This window comes from Syzygium oleosum, unplaced genomic scaffold, assembly GCF_021117445.2.
Source record: "Syzygium oleosum isolate NSW1041296 unplaced genomic scaffold, Sole_v2.1 Sole_v2.15, whole genome shotgun sequence".
In the NCBI taxonomy this organism is placed as follows: Eukaryota; Viridiplantae; Streptophyta; class Magnoliopsida; order Myrtales; family Myrtaceae; genus Syzygium; species Syzygium oleosum.
The window spans coordinates 2,977,169-2,996,396 of record NW_026607499.1 but is presented as its reverse complement, the minus strand read 5'-3'; the positions used below and the strand labels follow the sequence as shown (position 1 = coordinate 2,996,396).

At 40.1% G+C, this 19,228-nt stretch overlaps 1 pseudogene; it reads left to right on the top strand.

Moving 5' to 3' along the window:
• Positions 1 to 11,218: 11,218 nt before the first annotated feature.
• Positions 11,219 to 14,666, top strand: LOC115665489 ((+)-neomenthol dehydrogenase-like; annotated as a pseudogene).
• The last annotated feature ends 4,562 nt before the right edge of the window (positions 14,667 to 19,228 follow it).

Sequence of the window (19,228 nt, the reverse complement as noted above, 5' to 3'; positions counted from 1 at the left end):
GGCATATGCGTTTGGGGCACATTAGTGAGAGAAGCCTGAAGGTTCTAAGTGAAAAGAATTTGCTATGTGGTTATGTGGCTAATGAACTGAATGTATGCAGGTGCTGTGATTTAGATCAACGGCGGAAAGTGCAGTTTAGTACGGTTGTCAGAGAAACCACGAAAATTGCAGAATTGATTCACTTAGATGTTCGCAGGTTGTCGCGATTTCCTTCGAGGAAGAGTGCCAGATTTATGCTAACAGTTGTTGATGACTACTCGAGGAAGACGTGGGTGTTTGTGCTAAGGCACAAGTTTGATGCTGTTGTTAGGATCAGACAGTTAAAAGCTTTGATAAAAAAAGGAGACTGATAAAACGATCAAGGAGGTGCGGACTGACAGTAGTATGGAGTTTTCCTCGAACCTGTTAAACGAATTCTGCATGAAGGAAGGCATAGTGAAACACCGCACTAGTGCCATTGAACCACAACAGGTTGCAGAGTTGATGAGTAGAACATTACTAGAGACGGCCCATAAAATGCTCTCTAGTGCTGGTATGGCTAGGAAATTCCTGGCGGATGCGCTTAGTACGGCGAGTTACCTGAAAAATAGATCCCCATCGACTGCGATTGAATGTCAGACTCACGAAGAAGTGTGGTCAGGTAACGTTGCTGATTATTCTGTTCTTAGAATATTTGGTTGTCCATGTTATGTTCGAGTTAGTGATGGTAAGCTCGATGGAAGGACAAGAAAGTGCATGTTCATAGGTTATGCACAAGGTGAGCGGAGCTATAAGTTGTGGTGCCCGGAATTAAATTCACCTATTATCAGCAGAGAAGTTACATTTGACAAGTCTCCAGTACTTTTGGCTAGGAGTGTTTATACGGATCTGGACAATGTTCAGCTTGAGGTGGAGTTGCAACTAGAAACTCCTGAGGTAGCGGGTACTAGCAAAATAATCGACACGGATGGTGCTTGTAGCGAGGTGGAGCCTATTGAGCCAACAATTGTTGTAACTGCTAAACTTGATAAGGTGCGTATTCGATCTCCGAACAGATATGGATGCAATGATGGTTTTGCTTTATCTACGGTTGAGGAAGTTGTGTCGGAAAATCCTTGTGGAGCGGTTAAAGGTGCATGTGGAGTTGGTGTTCTGATGAGGTCCACGGCTATGGCGAAGTTCAAGCGAGGCTTGGACTTGGAAGACGTCTGTGGCGGTTGAGCCCATTGGGACTATGGGAGAGTAGTAGCGAAATTCGGATTCTATCAAAGCGATTGTGACTTGGCTCAAACGTCGAGCCAAGGTGAAGATTGTTAAATATGTCTCGAGTTTGAGTCCGAAACAAAAATCTAAATATTCGGAATTGGATATTTTGCGGCCATCCGAAATCGAGCAAAGCAAAAGAGACAGTGAGTTTCCTAATGAAGTTGGAGTCTATGACTTGAAATAGGAAAGTCCATCAGAAAGGCCAACGACGACTTTGAGATAGACATTGACCCAGTCAACGATGGATCACAGAAAAGAAGAACGTATTTCTTTCCCTTTACAAGTTGGGACTCGGTGAAGAAAGAAGACAAAATAGGAAAGTCAAAAGGTGGATTTTGGTTGACCGAATTATCTAGGTTTCCAATCCCATGTTGAGTCGGCCACGTTCTCTTCTTGGGCATGCGTATATATATAGATATTGTATTACAGGAAGAGAATGGGTGTAGCGCCGCTTGTGCGAGTGCTTGGTGCAGAGAGCTTTCTCGTGAATTCTGTCCGGAAGCGCCGTTCTCAACGAGTGCTCGATGCGAGTTTCCCTTCGTGGAATTCGTGGAATTACGTCGACAACTCAAGTGTTGAAGTCAATCAAATTCTTGTGATTAGAATTTGTGTATAATTTTTTTGCGAGATTGAGAGATTATTTCGTGAGGAATTATGGGGCTAAATATTGCGTGAGTTATTGAGTGTAATTGGGGCTTGGGAAATACTTAGAGTGTTTGAGTGACTCGAGTGTGGTTGTAATCTCTGTTGTATCGCTTGATTTATAGTGGAATTCCGTGCTGCTCTCCCCGTGGACGTAGGTCACTACGACCGAACCACGTAAATCTGGTGTTCGATTTATTTTCTTATTCTGTCAATTTTATTGTTCGATCGCTTGGCTTCCGCAACAGATCTAAAATGTCCAAAAGATCTTCAATTATTGACCAACAAAAAAATAAAGCTAAAAAAAATATTAATGTTGCCCCACAACTTTTTAGACGTGCAATGATCTACGTAAATCGTTGCAAACATGGACCACTGCCCATATACAATTACTATATGCTTGTCATCTCTACTTATTGGTTTAGAATTTTGGATGAAAATGGTCGAACTAAATATAGTGATAAGCTCAAACTTGAGCTCCATCCTCTGCCTGGTTTTTGGGCTTTATTATGCAAAGAATGAAGATACATCTACTATGTACTCGGTGAAATATTATTTAGTTCAAAGCATGCATATTTTATTCGAACCCAAAAAAAAGGATAATAATACCATGTCGACTTTCATCCTTTCGATTGAAAATCAACCCACAACTCTAGAATTATCTTTTAAAAAAAACTAAAACCCTCACGAGCATCTAATCCTCCCATCAATTTCATGAAAAACTTGTTGCGAAAATTCAAATCGGCATTAGCATAAATTTTACAAACAATACAGTATTGTAAAGAAACGAAATTGCAATAACAAAGTTGGAATCGATACAAATGAATACCGAGGCCTGTGTTTGACACAGTTTCCTTAAAACAGATTCGTTCCCTCCAGTACGCGACCGAGGTTTCGTGAACGTCTGTCTCCCAGGATACAACGGTTGACAGCGAAGAAGAGAGCACGGCACTTCCAAGCTTTCGGCGAACTTGAACAAACTAGAAATGAACACTACCGAAAAACAATGCAAATGCAGAGAGAGGTTTTTTTAAAACCAGAGGAAGAATGATTTCGATAAAAAGGAACAGAGGGGAGAGCAATTCGGGAATAATAACGGCCGATTAAGTCTGTCGTTACAAAATCAATACGAATAACGGACGATTAAATCTGCCGTTATAAAATCAATACGAATAACGGACGATTAATTCTGCCGTTATAAAATCAATACGAATAACGGACGATTAATTCTGCCGTTATAAAATCAATACGCATGGGAATAACGATTGATTAAATCTGCCGCACGTTACGAAATTCGTAACAGTTTGAGTTGAAAAAATAAATCAGAAGGCAAAATTGGGCTCGTCGCGAGGCCCACTTTTCGATTCTGCAATCGTGTACGCGGGATGTGCGCTCGCGCCCAAGTTTCAACTTGTCGAGCGTCGGATTTGCACCCCCCCTGCGCCTGCGCGCGAGGCAGAGAGTTTGTGCTATGATAATTACCACTTCAAATAAGTGTAACTGTATATAAAGCACTCTATAACCTTCTTTCTTTTCCGATGTGGGAATAGTGTTTTTCCACTTCCCACTTCCAACTCAAGGGTGTTCTTTGAGCATCAATTTCTCATTCATTCACCCATCAATTTATCACATATTTCCAACAATCCCCCACATGAATGAAAATTGTTTTAGTTTTGACTCTGTGATAGTGTTCAACAATTGAAACCTGCATAGGATAGGTAGGTATTACCCTTTGAACCTTCCCTTGTGAAAGTATATTTACTTTACTAGTTATCCAGTAGACATGATGTCCTTGAACTGTCCAGCTTTCTTATGTAAATGAACCATACACTTCACACAGGAATCATCTAAACGTTTGTTCAGTTCTCATAGTTATGTTCGTTTTGGCCATGAACATCAACCTGGTTCTGCAAGAGTTTCTAAAGAATTTAGCCCTTAAATAATTCTCCTTTGAAGCGGCCCCACTTCTCTCTTACATAGGTGATTACTTAATTTTGAGTAATTTGTTTACTCCACTTAAGAATCATTAAAGCAAAATGCTATCCTTTCCATTACAATATCACTGTTATTTTATATAGGAATGGTTTTAGGGATAACCCCCTACAGTGACATCACTAAGTTTATATAATTAGGTTGTCCCTTTGAACCTAGATCTTGGGATCTCCAATCAACTAGGTTGGGTTTCCTTTATACCAACTTATTCTTTCATGGGCTTCAGTCCCATTCCTCTTGTCGATTTCTCAACTAACTCTCTGTTTAACCCTTTGGTTAGCGGATCCGCAATATTATCCCTTGACTTTACGTAGTCAATAGAGATAATTCCTATTGAGAGTAGTTGTCTAATGGTATTATGTCTACGACATATATGTCTAGACTTACCGTTATACATATTACTCTGTGCTCTTCCAATTGCAGATTGACTATCACAATGTATACTTATTGGTGGCACAGGTTTTTGCCATTTTGGAATATCCTATAAGAAATGGCGTAGCCATTCAGCCTCTTCACCACATTTATCTAATGCTATAAATTCAGATTCCATTGTGGATCTGGCTATAACAGTTTGTTTACAGGATTTCCAAGATACGGCTGCTCCTGCTAGTGTGAATACATATCCACTAGTAGATTTTGAGTCTTTTATATAAGATATCCAGTTCGCATCACTATATCCTTCCAGAACAGCTGGGTATCTGGTATAATGCAGGCCATAATTCCGAGTATATCGTAAGTACCTGAATACTCTCACTATTGCTTTCCAATGGTCAGCACTCGGATTGCTTGTATATCTACTTAATTTACCAACCGTATAGGCAATGTTTGGTCTAGTACAACTCATTAAGTACATTAGACTTCCAACAACTCTAGAGTACTCTACTTGAGAAATACCCTCTCCTCTATTCTTGGAAAGATGAAGACTATTGTCTAATGGTGTTCTAGCAATACCAGAATCATTCATGTTGAATTTTTCAAGAATCTTGTCCACATAGTGTGACTGGTTTAAAATAAGATCTTCTGATGTTCTTGTGATTTTAATTCCTAAAATCATATCAGTAGGTCCCATATCTTTCATGTCAAATCTTGAATTCAACATATACTTGGTAGATTTGATCATTTTATCATCACTACCAATAATTAGTATGTCATCTACGTAAAGACACAAAATGACATAGCCATTTGTCGTCTCTTTAATGTAGACACATTTATCACATTCATTGATCTTAAAACCATTGGTAATCATTGCATTATCAAACTTTTCATGCCACTGCTTTGGTGCTTGTTTTAGGCCATACAATGATTTCACCAATTTACAGACTTTCCTTTCTTGTCCTGGAACTATAAAACCCTCAGGTTGTTCCATGTAGATTTCTTCATCCAAATCACCATTTAGAAAAGCTGTTTTTACATCCATTTGATGTATTTCCAGATTTCGCAATGCTGCAATTGCAATTATCATCCTAATGGAGGTTATTCTCGTCACAGGAGAATAAGTATCAAAGTAATCTAAGCCTTCTCGTTGTTTGTATCCTTTGATCACAAGTCTGGCTTTGTACTTATCAATGGAGCCATCTGCTTTCATTTTCCTTTTAAAAATCCATTTGGACTTTAAAGGCTTACAACCAGGAGGAAGATTCATTAGCTCCCAAGTATGATTCTGCAAAATAGAATCAATTTCACTTTTTATTGCTTCTTTCCAAAGAGGTCCCTCAGAAGAATCTACAGCTTCTGCATAATTTAATGGTTCCTTTTCTAACAAATAAGTTAGAAAATCATTTCCAAAAGATTTTTCCACTCTTGCTCTTTTGCTACGTCTCGGTTCTAGTTCATGATCTGAGTCATGAATTTCATGAGCCGAATCGTGACTTTCTTCATTCATAGTTTCATTCTTTCGTTTAGATGAACTTGATCCATCATTGGATTTACAAGGAAATACATTTTCAAAGAATGATGCATTCCTAGATTCCATGATCGTATTCTTGTGTATATCTGGAATTTTAGATTCATGTACAAGAAATCGATATGCATTACTGTTATGTGCATAGCCTATAAAGATACAGTCCACTGTTTTAGGACCTATCTTTGTCTTCTTTGGTGTTGGAACCGCCACTTTTGCAAGACACCCCCACACTCGCAAGTGTTTGTAGGATGGTCTCCTACCTTTCCATAACTCATAAGGGGTTTTATCCTCATTCTTTCGAGGTACCTTATTTAAAAGGTAATTGCTTGACAATATAGCTTCTCCCCACATATTTTGAGGCAAACCTGAACTTAGTAATATCGCGTTCATCATTTCTTTCAATGTACGATTTTTACGTTCAGCAACACCATTTGATTGAGGAGAGTAAGGCGCAGTTATTTCATGTATAATTCCGTGTTGTGCACAGAATTCACCAATTGGTACTTCATACTCGCCACCTCTATCACTTCTCAATCTTTTAATTTTCTTATTGAGTTGATTTTCAACTTCATTCTTATAGAGAACAAATTTCTCTAAGGCTTCGTCTTTGCTTTTAAGCAAATACACATAGCAGTATTTGGTGTTATCATCGATAAAAGTAATAAAATATTTATTACCACCTCTCGTTTGAATGAATTTCAAATCGCAAACATCACTATGAATTAATTCAAGGGGTTCAGTGTTTCTTTCAATTGTTTGAAATGATGATCTCGTTAATTTTGCCTCAACACAAATTTCACATTTATGTTTTGAATCAATTTGAAATGAAGGTATGTGTTCCAAGTTAATTAATCTACGCAATGTATCATAATTAACGTGTCCTAGTCTACCATGCCATAAATTGGAAGACTCAAGCAAATAAACGGAAGACTTATTATCTTTATTGATAATTGTCATTACATTGAGCTTAAAAAGCCCATCAGTTACATATCCCTTCCCCACATACATTCCGGATTTAGACAAAATAACTTTATCTGACTCAAATACCATACGAAATCCATGCTTGTTCAATAGAGACCCAGAAACTAGGTTCTTTCGGATTTCTGGCACATAAAGAACATTGTTTAGAGTCAGCTCTTTTCCTGAGGTCATCTTCAGCAACACCTTCCCTTGGCCTTTGACAGCAGAAGAGGCAGAGTTTCCCATAAAAACCTTTTCCCCATTAATTGGTTCAAGATTTGTGAACAGGTCCTTATTGGAGCATATGTGCCTAGTAGCACCAGTGTCAATCCACCATTCCTTCGGATTGGACCCAACTAAGTTTACTTCAGAAACCATTGCAGAAAGGTTTATGTTTGACACGTCTTGAGCGATGCCACTCACAATATTTGTCTCATAATTCTTCTTCTTCGGAAGTCTGCATTCCATAGATTTATGCCCCATTTTACCACAGTTGAAGCATTTTCCTTGAAACTTGTTCTTGGAAACTCCTCCTTTTGGTCCCAACTTTGGCTTGGCAGTCTTCTTGTTCTTGTGGCCTTGCCTAAGCTCCACAACATTTGCCTTAGCTATAGAAGGATTGAACCCTTTGCGTTCAAATCCTCTATTGTCTTCTTCAATTCGAAGTCTAACAATCAGCTCTTCCAGGTTCATTTCCTTTCGCTTATGCTTGAGATAGTTCTTGAAATCCTTCCACCCAGGAGGTAGCTTTTCAATAATAGCAGCCACTTGGAAGGTTTCACTCAAGACCATTCCCTCAGCCAGAATTTCATGCAAGATCACTTGAATTTCTTGCACTTGACTGATCACAGTTTTAAAGTCCACCATCTTATAATCAAGGAATTGACCGACAACAAATTTCTTTGCTCCGGCATCCTCTGTTTTATATTTCCAATCCAAGGCTTCCCATAACTCCTTTGCCGTCGTTTTTGCACAATAGACATTGTACAATGAGTCATGTAAGCCATTCATGACATAGTTCCGACACAGGAAGTCAGAGTGCTTCCATGCTTCAACAGCATTGAAGACTTGCTTATCCGTTTCTCCATTGGATAACTTAGGAGCTTCCTCAGTCAAGAATCTCGCAAGATTCAAAGTTGTCAAATAAAACAACATCTTTTGCTGCCACCTTTTGAAGTTCGATCCGTCGAACTTTTCAGGTTTCTCACCATGGTGGACAGAAACCGCAGAAGGAACAGAGGATGAGCCAGTCAGTTGGACAGCTGAGGCACAGGTAGAGTTTTTGGTGATGTCGTTAGCAGCTACATCGACACCATCGTTTCCAGCAGCCACATCCATGACTTCTTTACCAGTAGCCATTTGAATTTGTAAAAGCACGAATCTGTTTTAAGATTGTTGCAAAAATTCAAATCGGCATTAGCATAAATTTTACAAACAATACAGTATTGTAAAGAAACGAAATTGCAATAACAAAGTTGGAATCGATACAAATAAATACCGAGGCCTGTGTTTGACATAGTTTCCTTAAAACAGATTCGTTCCCTCCCAGGATACAACGGTTGACAGCGAAGAAGAGAGCACGGCACTTCCAAGCTTCCGGCGAACTTGAACAAACTCGAAATGAACACTACCGAAAAACAGTGCAAATGCAGAGAGAGTTTTTTTAAAACCAGAGGAAGAATGATTTTGATAAAAAGGAACAGAGGGGAGAGATATTCGGGAATAATAATGGCCGATTAAATCTGTCGTTACAAAATCAATACGCATGGGAATAACGGTTGATTAAATCTGCCGCACGTTACGGAATTCGTAACAGTTTGAGTTGAAAAAATAAATCAGATCGCGAGGCCCACTTTTCGGTCCTGCAATCGTGTACGCGGGATGTGCGCTCGCGCCCAAGTTTCAACTTGTCGAGCGTCGGATTTGTACCCCCCCTGCGCCTGCGCGCGAGGCAGAGAGTTTGTGCTATGATAATTACCACTTCAAATAAGTGTAACTGTATATAAAGCACTCCATAGCCTTCTTTCTTTTCCGATGTGGGAATAGTGTTTTTCCACTTCCCACTTCCAACTCAAGGGTGTTCTTTGAGCATCAATTTCTCATTCATTCACCCATCAATTTATCCCATATTTCCAACAAAACTTTCAATGTTTCCCTCCGTAGGTCATCACATCAGGAGTTGTGCGCTTTCTAGTTTTATCTTTTTCACTTGTTCTTTGAGTTCAGTCTCTCGACCCGTTCTAGTTGTAGAAGGCCGAATAAGTTGAAATACGGGTCATTTAATTTTAAGCAACCTATCAAGATCCGTTTTACTAGGTTTTGTTTTCTCATTGACCCATTTTACCTTAGTTTTTTTGCTAAATGAGTTACCCATTCTGCAGAGGTCCGTTAATATAAGTTGCAAAATGCGTTTGTGAGCTCTACCTATGACCTTCCCTCTTTTATGTAACAGAAATCGAACACTTGGTTTGCTTGTCATTTATCAATGGTCCATGCACTTCACAGTAGCCGCAGTGAGGATAATTAATTTAAAAAAGGGTATGATTTAGCCTACAAGGTGTGGAAACAGTTCCATTATTTTATCATAAAAAGTTACCAACCTAGAAAAAGTTCTTTAGGTACTATCTGACATTTAAGGAGATCAGTCTAGTTAAAAGGTTTAAATACTTAGGGTTAGAATGTCCAACTCAGAGAGAGAGAGAGTAAATAATGACATCTACAATATTAAGTAAAAAATTGTCAAAGGAGGATAATTTGAATTATAAAAAAGGTATGATTTGGAAAAAATCCCACTTTTTTATCATAAAAAGTTACCGACCTCGAAAAGATCTTTTAGTGACTATGTGACATCTATGAAAACCGGTCTAGTTGAAAGGTTTCTATACTCAGAATTATAAGTCCAATTTATGAAAGGAGACCACATATATATAAAGATAATATAAATGTCATTGTCAAGTGACGTGTCATATTTGAACACACTCTCTCACGTGAAAGCTGTTTTAATAGTGACACATGAAATTTGACTAATGGCCTCTTACGTGCAAAGTTGGATTAGAAGTGACACGAGGAATTTGATTAATGGGGATGAATGGACACTCGAAAAGGCTTCGATATCATATTCGAATTTCAAACCCAAAAACTTAAAATGATGAGTAAAGGTAGATCACATGCATATAAAAAATATAAAATTCTATTATCAAGCGATATGAGATATTTTAACGCTGCTACGTAAAAAAGATAGTTCTTAATTTTTGTTTGTGTTAGTAAAATCTTGGTTCCCTCCTGCAAACAGCCGGTCCACCACATAAAAGACGTCTGCACTTATATTGTCGCGTTGATCACGTGGAGTCTTTTGCTCGTTACATCACTGCCGACACTTCATTAGTGGTTGGGGTGGCTCCTCTTGATGCAACAGACACGGTGTAGCCTCGTAATGCACGCATTCAAACGTGATAGATCACTCCCGGACAAAAACTTAGAGAAAGTTCTCTTTCTGTAATTCTGAATAAAAGATAAGGAAAATTTGTCTGATACTTCGAACACAAAGATAAGGAAACAAGTACATGAAGATACACTTTTAGCAAAAAAAAAAAGTACATGAAGATACACTAAAATCTCTCTTGACCTAATTAGATAACTCATTTAAACTATAAATGAAATCACCTAAAGTTTCTATCGAACTGTGCTAAAATTAAACATATGATAAAATAAAATATATCGAAATCTTGCACATAATATTCTCCCGCGCCATTAACCTCCACTCGGAAAAGCTCGTCTCCGGTGAGTTTTATGGGTCGTAAATAGTTAAAATCCGTCCACGGATCTTAAAATGTGGAAGAATAAATATCTTGCGTTCACCCTTCTTGTAATTAGCTCCGTTGTTCGAATATCAAGACCATTTGCTTGCCAAAAGCATAATTTCCCAATAATCTTCTCGGTGACTCAAATAAATTGCTCATCAACGCAAAATTAACCTCCGCGTGCTTGGTAAGGTCTACCAAAGTCATAGCCAAAAACATAACAGGCCCACATCCTTATCCTTATCTTCTGTAACCGACCCCAATTGTGGCTGGAAAGAAAGGAGTCGGAAAAGACCAAGGAAGGACCTTCTGGACGCGTCCCGTGAAGTGGCCCTTCGATGAGTTTTTGGATAAGTTTTGGGATTTCTCTCTCTCTCTCTCTCTCTCTCTCAATTTTTTTTTAATGTATTTAGTCTACACAGGAGCTGCGTCATTGCATACCTCATGTGTGATATTTTCCCGCAACGCCCATGTCCGTGGTCCCGAGAAAAACAAGCACCAGTGACTCGCAAAAGACAACGTGTGAGTCTATGACCTTGCGTTATTTATGTAAACGAGAAAGTTGAATAGTTCAGTCACTTTCGTTTTTCCAAAAGTGGACACCTTCTCAGTAGCTACAGTTCGCAACGAAATGGCAGAATCAACAATGGGTTTTATGCATGCACGAATTCCATAACTCCATCAATTTGTTCGCTCTTCCGGTTGTCTAAGAACTTTCTTACCCTTCTTCTCGGTATTTAGGTATGCAGTTGCTACAGGTGCGAACAAGGGGATTGGGTTTGAAATATGCAGGCAGTTGGCTTCAAGCGGCATTGTGGTTGTGCTAACATCGAGAGATGAAAAAAGAGGGCTCGAAGCAGTTCAAAAGTTCAAAGACTCTGGCCTGTCTGATTACATAATATTCCATCAGCTCGATATCACGAATCCCTCTAGTGTTTTATCAGTCGCAAAGTTCATCGAGACCCAATTTGGAAAGCTAGATATATTGGTATATATGCATTCCCAATTACATTCTGTCCCTCCCTTTTGTCAGCCAATCCAGAAACTTGCAATAAACAAGTGTAAATTCTGTGCAGGTGAACAATGCCGGGATTCTTGGAGCCACTATAGATGAAGAGGCCTTAAACGCCTCTAATTATTTAAAGGTAAGTTTTCGAGTTTATGATTTTCTAGGCATGTGTAGTGTCAGAAGATGATGGAAAGCAGTAGAGTAAGTAATAGAGTGTATGAAAGGTTGTATTGCTTTCTAATATCAACGTTGTACAATCACAGCCCTATTTATAATACATAGGATCGAACTAATTAAGGAAAAAAATATACAGAATAAAGGAAAACAATCAAATCCTAATACACAATATTCTAGTTTCCCATCAATGAAATAATCGGGATCAGTTAGGATCAGTATTGAGATAAATTAGAATCAGTTGGGACAACAATATCTTCAACATGTAGCGATTGAGGTACGTGAATATTGCAAGCCCCCTTGCCCGAAACTGTAAGTTTCCAAATACCACCTTACTCAAGCTGGCTAGATTAAGCAAAGATAAAGAGTTTGTTTGAGTAAGTTGATAAATTCATTCATCAAAGTTCAGGCTTTTCCTTTTCCCGCTCACCCTGCTGGTAAAATGATGGTTGGTTTGCAAAGAACCTGGCTAGTCTGCATATCCTCTAATGTTTTTGTCCGCGCAACGAACTAAGTGGTAGTACGGGCCAAGGTTCGTACTGAACAGGCTACGTCCTTTTGTTCGTGCCATTAGAGATGGAGAATATCACCACCTAGTTGTCACTATCAGGCTATAAAGAAGGGAGTTTTCTTGATTGTGACTTGTGATTGCAGGAACATGACTCTACTAAATTCAAGTATGGTGAAAATTTTGTACCGTCTTATGAAGCAGCCGAAGCATGCATCAACACCAATTACTATGGGACGAAAAGAATGGTAGAAGCTCATATCAGCCTCCTCCAAAGGTCCGATTCGTCTAGGATTGTGAACGTCTCTTCCGTTATTGGGAAGCTCGAGGTAGATGCAAGCATACGATACAGCGGTGTAATATATGGGCTCAAATTATGAAAATTAAGGAGTCTAGTGGTTGGGCCAGCAACAAGAGGCCCAAACAGCTCCTCAGCCCGGCCCAATAAGTTTCAAGAAGTCTTCTTCTTCCTCTTGCAGTTGCCTTCATGCGATAGGAGGGCTGTTTGGGCCTCTACTTGCTGTCCGAACTATTGAGGAGAACTCCTAATGGATTTTGAAGCTGACAAAACTCTCTATGTGAAACTGACATGCATTCCATTTCAGGTTAATATATTCTGGAAGTTCAGAAGGAAATATCAAACTTTACAAGTCTCAGAATTAAAAGTTCAGACTCAAAACTAAAAGTTTAGACTCAGAACTAAAAGTTCAAACTCAGATATAACATCTTCAGACTTTACTATAAAAGTCATTCAGACTCTTATTATGAAATACTTAGATTATACTGAAGACCTACGCTGACTCAAGTTCTGAATTAGAAATTCTTCAGATGCAGTAATTATGCAAACGCAGACCCTGAAATTTTTCAGACGCAGAAGCAAAACTCATTCAGAAGGTATCACAACAGCTAGTGATTTGGCATGGATTTCACAGAAGGAAAGTTTTGACTGTCTCAATCAAAATCTATAATTGATTGACAATCAAATACTATGACAAGTATGCATTACAACGGATAAAGCTCTACTTATGGAAACCAAGATTCTGATTATATGGGCGACCAGAATCAGCGGGATTCATATTTTGTCAACCAACGGCTATTCAATCCATTTTATACAAATCTGTCCAAGATGAAGATTAAAAGATGATCCTCTGAAGACTGTCCAACGGCTAGTTTGGTAGTGGAGGAGTATAAAAGGAGATCTACGAGGAGCAGAAGGCAGAACGAAATCAAGAATCAACAAGTCCAAAGTCTGAGTATACTCCGATCCTTTTTCTTGTCTTTCTTGAGCCAAACATTAAGATCTTGAGGGACACTTTGTAAGAGTGATTGTGTGAGATAGAGAGTCCTATCATACACAAGAGTGCTATCACTCAGAAGCTGTATTTCCTTTTGATTACATAGTGAAATCCAGCTAGTAGGCTGTCAACGTGGGAGAGTGGACGTAGGCTTGCTATAAGCCGAACCACTATAAACTTGTGTGCAGTTTTTCTATCCCTTATCTCTTACTTTACACACTACACATTAAGAGCACTGTCTATATAAACTGTTTTGAATCTGAATTTTATTCAGACTCAACTGTGATCAATCATTTCCGCTTAAATTGATAAAAATTGTTTAAGATCACCTATTCACCCCCCTCTAGGTGATCCTTGCTAGCTACATCACGAACTACTAGATTCCTTAATTTTCAATATTGGGGGCCCTTATATTCAGAGACGATTCTTAAAAATTAGTTCATTCGTGTTTTGTAGTAGATCTCGAAGGTGTGAAACCTTGTCCAAAGCATTTGGTAGAACTCAAATCTTTGTTATCTGGGTAGAGATCAGGTGCCATATTGACCTATGACCATATTATAGTATGGAGTCTCTAACTAAATGCATCGGCTGAGCTATGATGAGGTTCTCTCGTAACGATTGCTGATTTTTCCTTTCAGTATGTGTCTAGCGAATGGGCCAAGGGAGTTACAGCGACGTCGAGAACCTAACAGAGGAGAAAGTGGACGAGGTCGTGAATGCTTTCCTTGATTTCAAGAACGGTTCATCTGCAGTCACACCCGCATATATCATGTCGAAAGCAACCCTCAATGCCTACACTAGGATCCGCGCCAAGAAGTTCCCAGGTTTCTGCATCAACTGCGTATGCCCCGGCAGCGTGAGAACAGACATCAACCACCGCAAAGGCATCTTGTCCACCGAAGAAGGCGCGGATAGTCCTGTGAAGTTGGCGCTTTTGCCCAATGGTGGTCCTACAAGTTGTTTCTTCATTAGGAAGGAAAAATCAGAGTTCTGATTGAAGGCTACGACTTATCTTCTCTGGCTATTAGAAATGGATCCAGAAAAAAATCAATGTATGGTTGATGAAGAGTGCATGAACGTTGTTTCCGATATTTGAATGCCCTTTAAAAATTTATTTACAACGACAAGGTATGTATAATTCTTACATGTGACCCTTAGGTTTATTTTCTACGGCTTAGTTTTAGGATTTGTTCGGTAGACCGGATATAATTCTGGATAGAATATAGAATTATCCTATCCGGCGTTTGGGTGACTGAATTTCTCTAGATATAACTTGGATATAATCCGGATAAAAAAATCACACCTAGGAGTTTTTTTTTTGTTGGTCAGTCACCTAGGAGTTGGGATATACCCAGATAGGGTAAGGATTATACAAAAATGACATGAGAAGAAAAGAAAAAGGCAGAGAGAGATCGATGGGGGAGGAGAAGCACTTTTTGCTTCTTCTAATTGAAATCACTGAAAGATCAACCGATGGAGGAAAAATAGAGCGAGAGCACATAGAGCGACGATGCTCATCCATGGAAGTCTTATCGCACCGTCGTTCGACGTTGGAGCGCCGCCTAACCATCCTTCCCCTCTATATCGCTCTCCCTCTATCTAGACTTATCGGACCAGTCGGCTCAACATGGTCTGACGCTCTAGACCTCGGATCTGAGGCTCACGACCTCGGATCCAAGGTTGCTGGCCTTAGGCACCCTAAAGCTGGAGTCGGTTGAGGGTGGGGCTTTCGCTTGGCATCAGCTGCGGGCAAAGGTAGAGGTCGCAACCACAAGCTCGCGTTTGTTGAAACTAGAGTTTGTGGCCAACGCTGGAGATCTCTTGAGGCTGGGCCTCGTCTTCGCATCAGTCATGGCCTCTGTGTCTCGGCCATTCGCCTTAACGGTGATCGCCTTGCTAAGAAACACCGAGAATCTTTGCCCCGGTTAGTATAGAACGAAAGTTAAGCACAGCAACAAGGTCTGAGCAAGTGATAAAGAAACGAAGCCAAATTGTTTTTTTGGAAAAGAAGAATCGCTAGAAGGGAGAAGATTGGGGTTGAAACTTGAAATAGAGGAAAGGCGACCGAAAAGATTAAGATTGGATTTATGCACGTCTATGTCTGTGTTATATTTGGTATATGCCAAACACTGTATAAGATTTTATAAATCCCATTAATATGCTATCCGATTTTATCTCATCCGACCTTATCCTATCCGATAAAAAAATACAGATTACCAAACATAACCTAAAGTTAATGATGTAATAATATGAATAAAAGCGATTGGAAGGTGGCCTTGAGATTCGACAAATTTTTAAAATTGTATGATGAGAGGGAACAATAATGAGAGATGCGAATGTGAGTCTATGCGATATCCAATACGCAAGTTTATGCAAGTTTGATTTTTTATTAGTGGTTAAATTTTATATGTTATCCATGAATTCAATCCCTAGATTTCTTATGAAATGCGTGAATAGTCTACGAGCAAATTTTTAGATGACAACATCTTCCAATATATCTTTGATGGGCATGGTCAACAAGTGATTAGGACACCCGTTAACAAAATCCTCAACATATTTTGTCTGACATACATGAGAGATAGAACCAACCTAAGGCCCCGAAAGTGGTGAAAATAAACAGTCAATGTTTTGAGAATTGGAATGATAAAAATAAATAATGTTGTTTGATCTCCCAAGAAGACTCCCCCTCTTCCGCATTTTGTTTAAGAACATGATTCACCTGAATTTGACTCCCTAATGAAATAGCTTTAATTGAAAGTCGTTTTTCGGTTTTATTAGAGTAGACGGATTCTGTGGCGATTCCGGATAGGAAGTATCATAAATACACAAAGGAGTGGATAACTTCACTTCGAACGGAACCGAAAGTATACAAACTTTGTCAAAATTTAATCAACGACAAAGTTTGAGGATATAAAGATGCAACGCCAGAATTTTGTAGACAATGAGGCACCCATAAATTACAGCAAAGATACATGTTGGAATTTAATCGACGACGCGAATCTAGAAACTACAAACGCAGTGCAGGAATTGCAAGATAACATAATTGTTTGTTTGTGCGCACGGGGCTCTTTGCAGAGCACCATGTGGCTATTTTAAGCTTACAATTGATCACCAATGGAGGTTAAAAATAGAGGTTACAAACGGTTACCAAACGGCTACATTGACTCCATTACCTTTGCGGTTTCATCGACTCCACGATCTTGACGGTTTCTTCAATTCCACTATTTTGATGGTTGTTTAATTCCACTACGTTGATAGTTATTTATTTGACGATTGCATCCGAGATTGTCAACTCCACTTTTTGTCGACTCCTTAAGTTGTCGACTCATCAAATTGTCGATTTTTCAAGTTGTTGATAATTTTGTTCATAAATTACCAAACTGTGCTTTCATTAACTAAGTCTATCATAAAAATTGGTCATTTTTTGGATTAAACAAAACCGAAGGGATAATATCTTGTGCAATTTCAATGGCATAAAAACATTGAATATCAGGAGAACCGCTTTAGTGAATATCTTTTGGCCATGAAAGGGGAAAATTACCAAAAATCATCAGTGCAGTTTCTAGAACCTTTTCTGCTAGACGTGCAGTTGCAACCTCAAAATCATATTTTTGTTCGCTCAGAACATCATCACTACTCGAATACCCTTTGTCTTAATCCATAAATTGTATGTGAAAAACCTTAGGGAATTCCAAAACCACAAGCGTAAAACTTTAGGTAATTCTAAAATCCTGAGTGCAAAATCTTAGGTATTTCAAATCCTGAGTGAAAAACCTTAGGCAATTCCATAACCTTGAGTGAAAAACCTTAGGTAATTTCAAAATCCCGAGTGAAAAACATTGGATAATTCCAAAATCCTGAGTGCAAAATCTTAGGTATTTCAAATCTTGAGTGCAAAACCTTAGGTATTTCAAACCCTGAGTGCAAAACCTTTGATACTTCAAAATCCTAAGGTCGCATTGGTCATCCGGATTCAAATTGGGATAACACAGGATAAAGGGCGATTTGAAATCCTCTAAATATCCTTAGATTGTAAAAATATTTTATCATATGTTTGGTGCAACCTATGATATGATTTGAAATCTTTGAAAAAAATATTTGAAAATCCGCAATCTAAAATAGAATTGAAAATATTTGAAAATCCTTGTTTTTTAAAAATCTTTAGAAGTTTTTGAGAGTCCCATCTTTGACCGGCTCCTCTTGTATGTGAGACTCAAACCTTTCCGACCATGTATGTGAAAAGTTGACCTTGGGAGCATGACAAGTCTCAACTGGCTCCGTTCGTTTGACGGAAAATATTCTCCTTTTGGAAAATATTTTCCCGGAAGTCATTTTCCTGGAAAATGTTTTTCCGGAACATAATTTTCCGGTGTTCGGCGACCAATATGAAAAAGTTTCGGAAAATATTTTTCGCCGGTGGTGGCGGCGGCGGCGATGGCCGGCGACCGGCGACGGCGGCGGCGGGCGACCGCAGCGGCGGCGGCCGACGACCGGCATGGCCGGAGACCGCGGCGGCGGCGGCCGGAGACCGCGGCTGCCGGCGACCGGCGGCGGCGGCGACCGGGCGGCGGCGGGCGACCGGGCGGCGGCGGGCGACCGCGGCGGCGGGCGGCGGGCGACCGCGGCGGCGGCGGCGGCGACCGGCGGCGCGCGGCGGCGGCCGGCAACCGGGCGGCGGGTAGCGGCGGCCGGCGACCGGAGGCAAGTGGTGGCCGCGACCTTAGTGAAGAAGAAGAAGAAGCTCCGGAAAATGATTTCCGCTTTTGAAGAAGCGGAAGTCATTTTCCATAGACTTAGGCTATTTTGTGAAGGGGGGAAGGAAAATATTTTTCCACGGAAAACGTTTTCCGACCCTCGAACACCGGAAAACCCGGAAAATATTTTCCGGAAGAATATTTTCCGCCAAACGAACGGAGCCTAAAACACAGTTCACGTATTCTGGGACGGCCTCGTGAACAGCAGGAGGTACATCTTGTGGGTCGTACAACTGCACTCCATCGCCAAAGAAAGCGGCTCCTCTATCTCGGAGGAGCTAAGGGAGGCGACATCGAAGAAGGTGTGCGTTGTGGGGCAGGCCCACAATAGGAGGTTTTGCACCACAGCAGATGCGGCGTTCTTGATGCACAATAGGTGAAACTCAATGCTTGAGAGCAAGGTCACCGAGTAGCCAATTGTGTGCTAGCTGTTCTTCATCGATTGGCGGGTGAACAGCCAGCTCGTGAGTTACACGTGAAAGGTCGAGCTCGATGTGAAGGATGTATGAACTGGGCTGGAAAGGATGATCTATGCAAAACTAGCATGACATCATCTTTAGACCCCTTTTCACCCTCATTCGAAACACGATCGCTGGTCGGCGGTGACAACCGGTGTGGTCGGAGGCGAGGTGATTGTGCGGTGGCCAAAAGTGACGATGATCGGCTATCTTGGTGGTGGTCCTTGGGCGGTATCGGTGTAGCAATATCCGATACGTCATTCCATCACTCCGTTAAAAGAAAATAGGCATTGTTAAGTTATATTGTAAATTTTAGGCAAAAGTACACTAGAAGTGCATAACTTGTGTACGGCGATCACTTTTGTGCAATAACTTTTTTTCGGATCACTTTGGTGCCAACTTTTTTGAAAAACGATCATTTTAGTGCCAATGCTGACGTGGCTCGCCGGAAATCCGATGTGGCGCTGACACAGCTCGCAGGAGAGGTC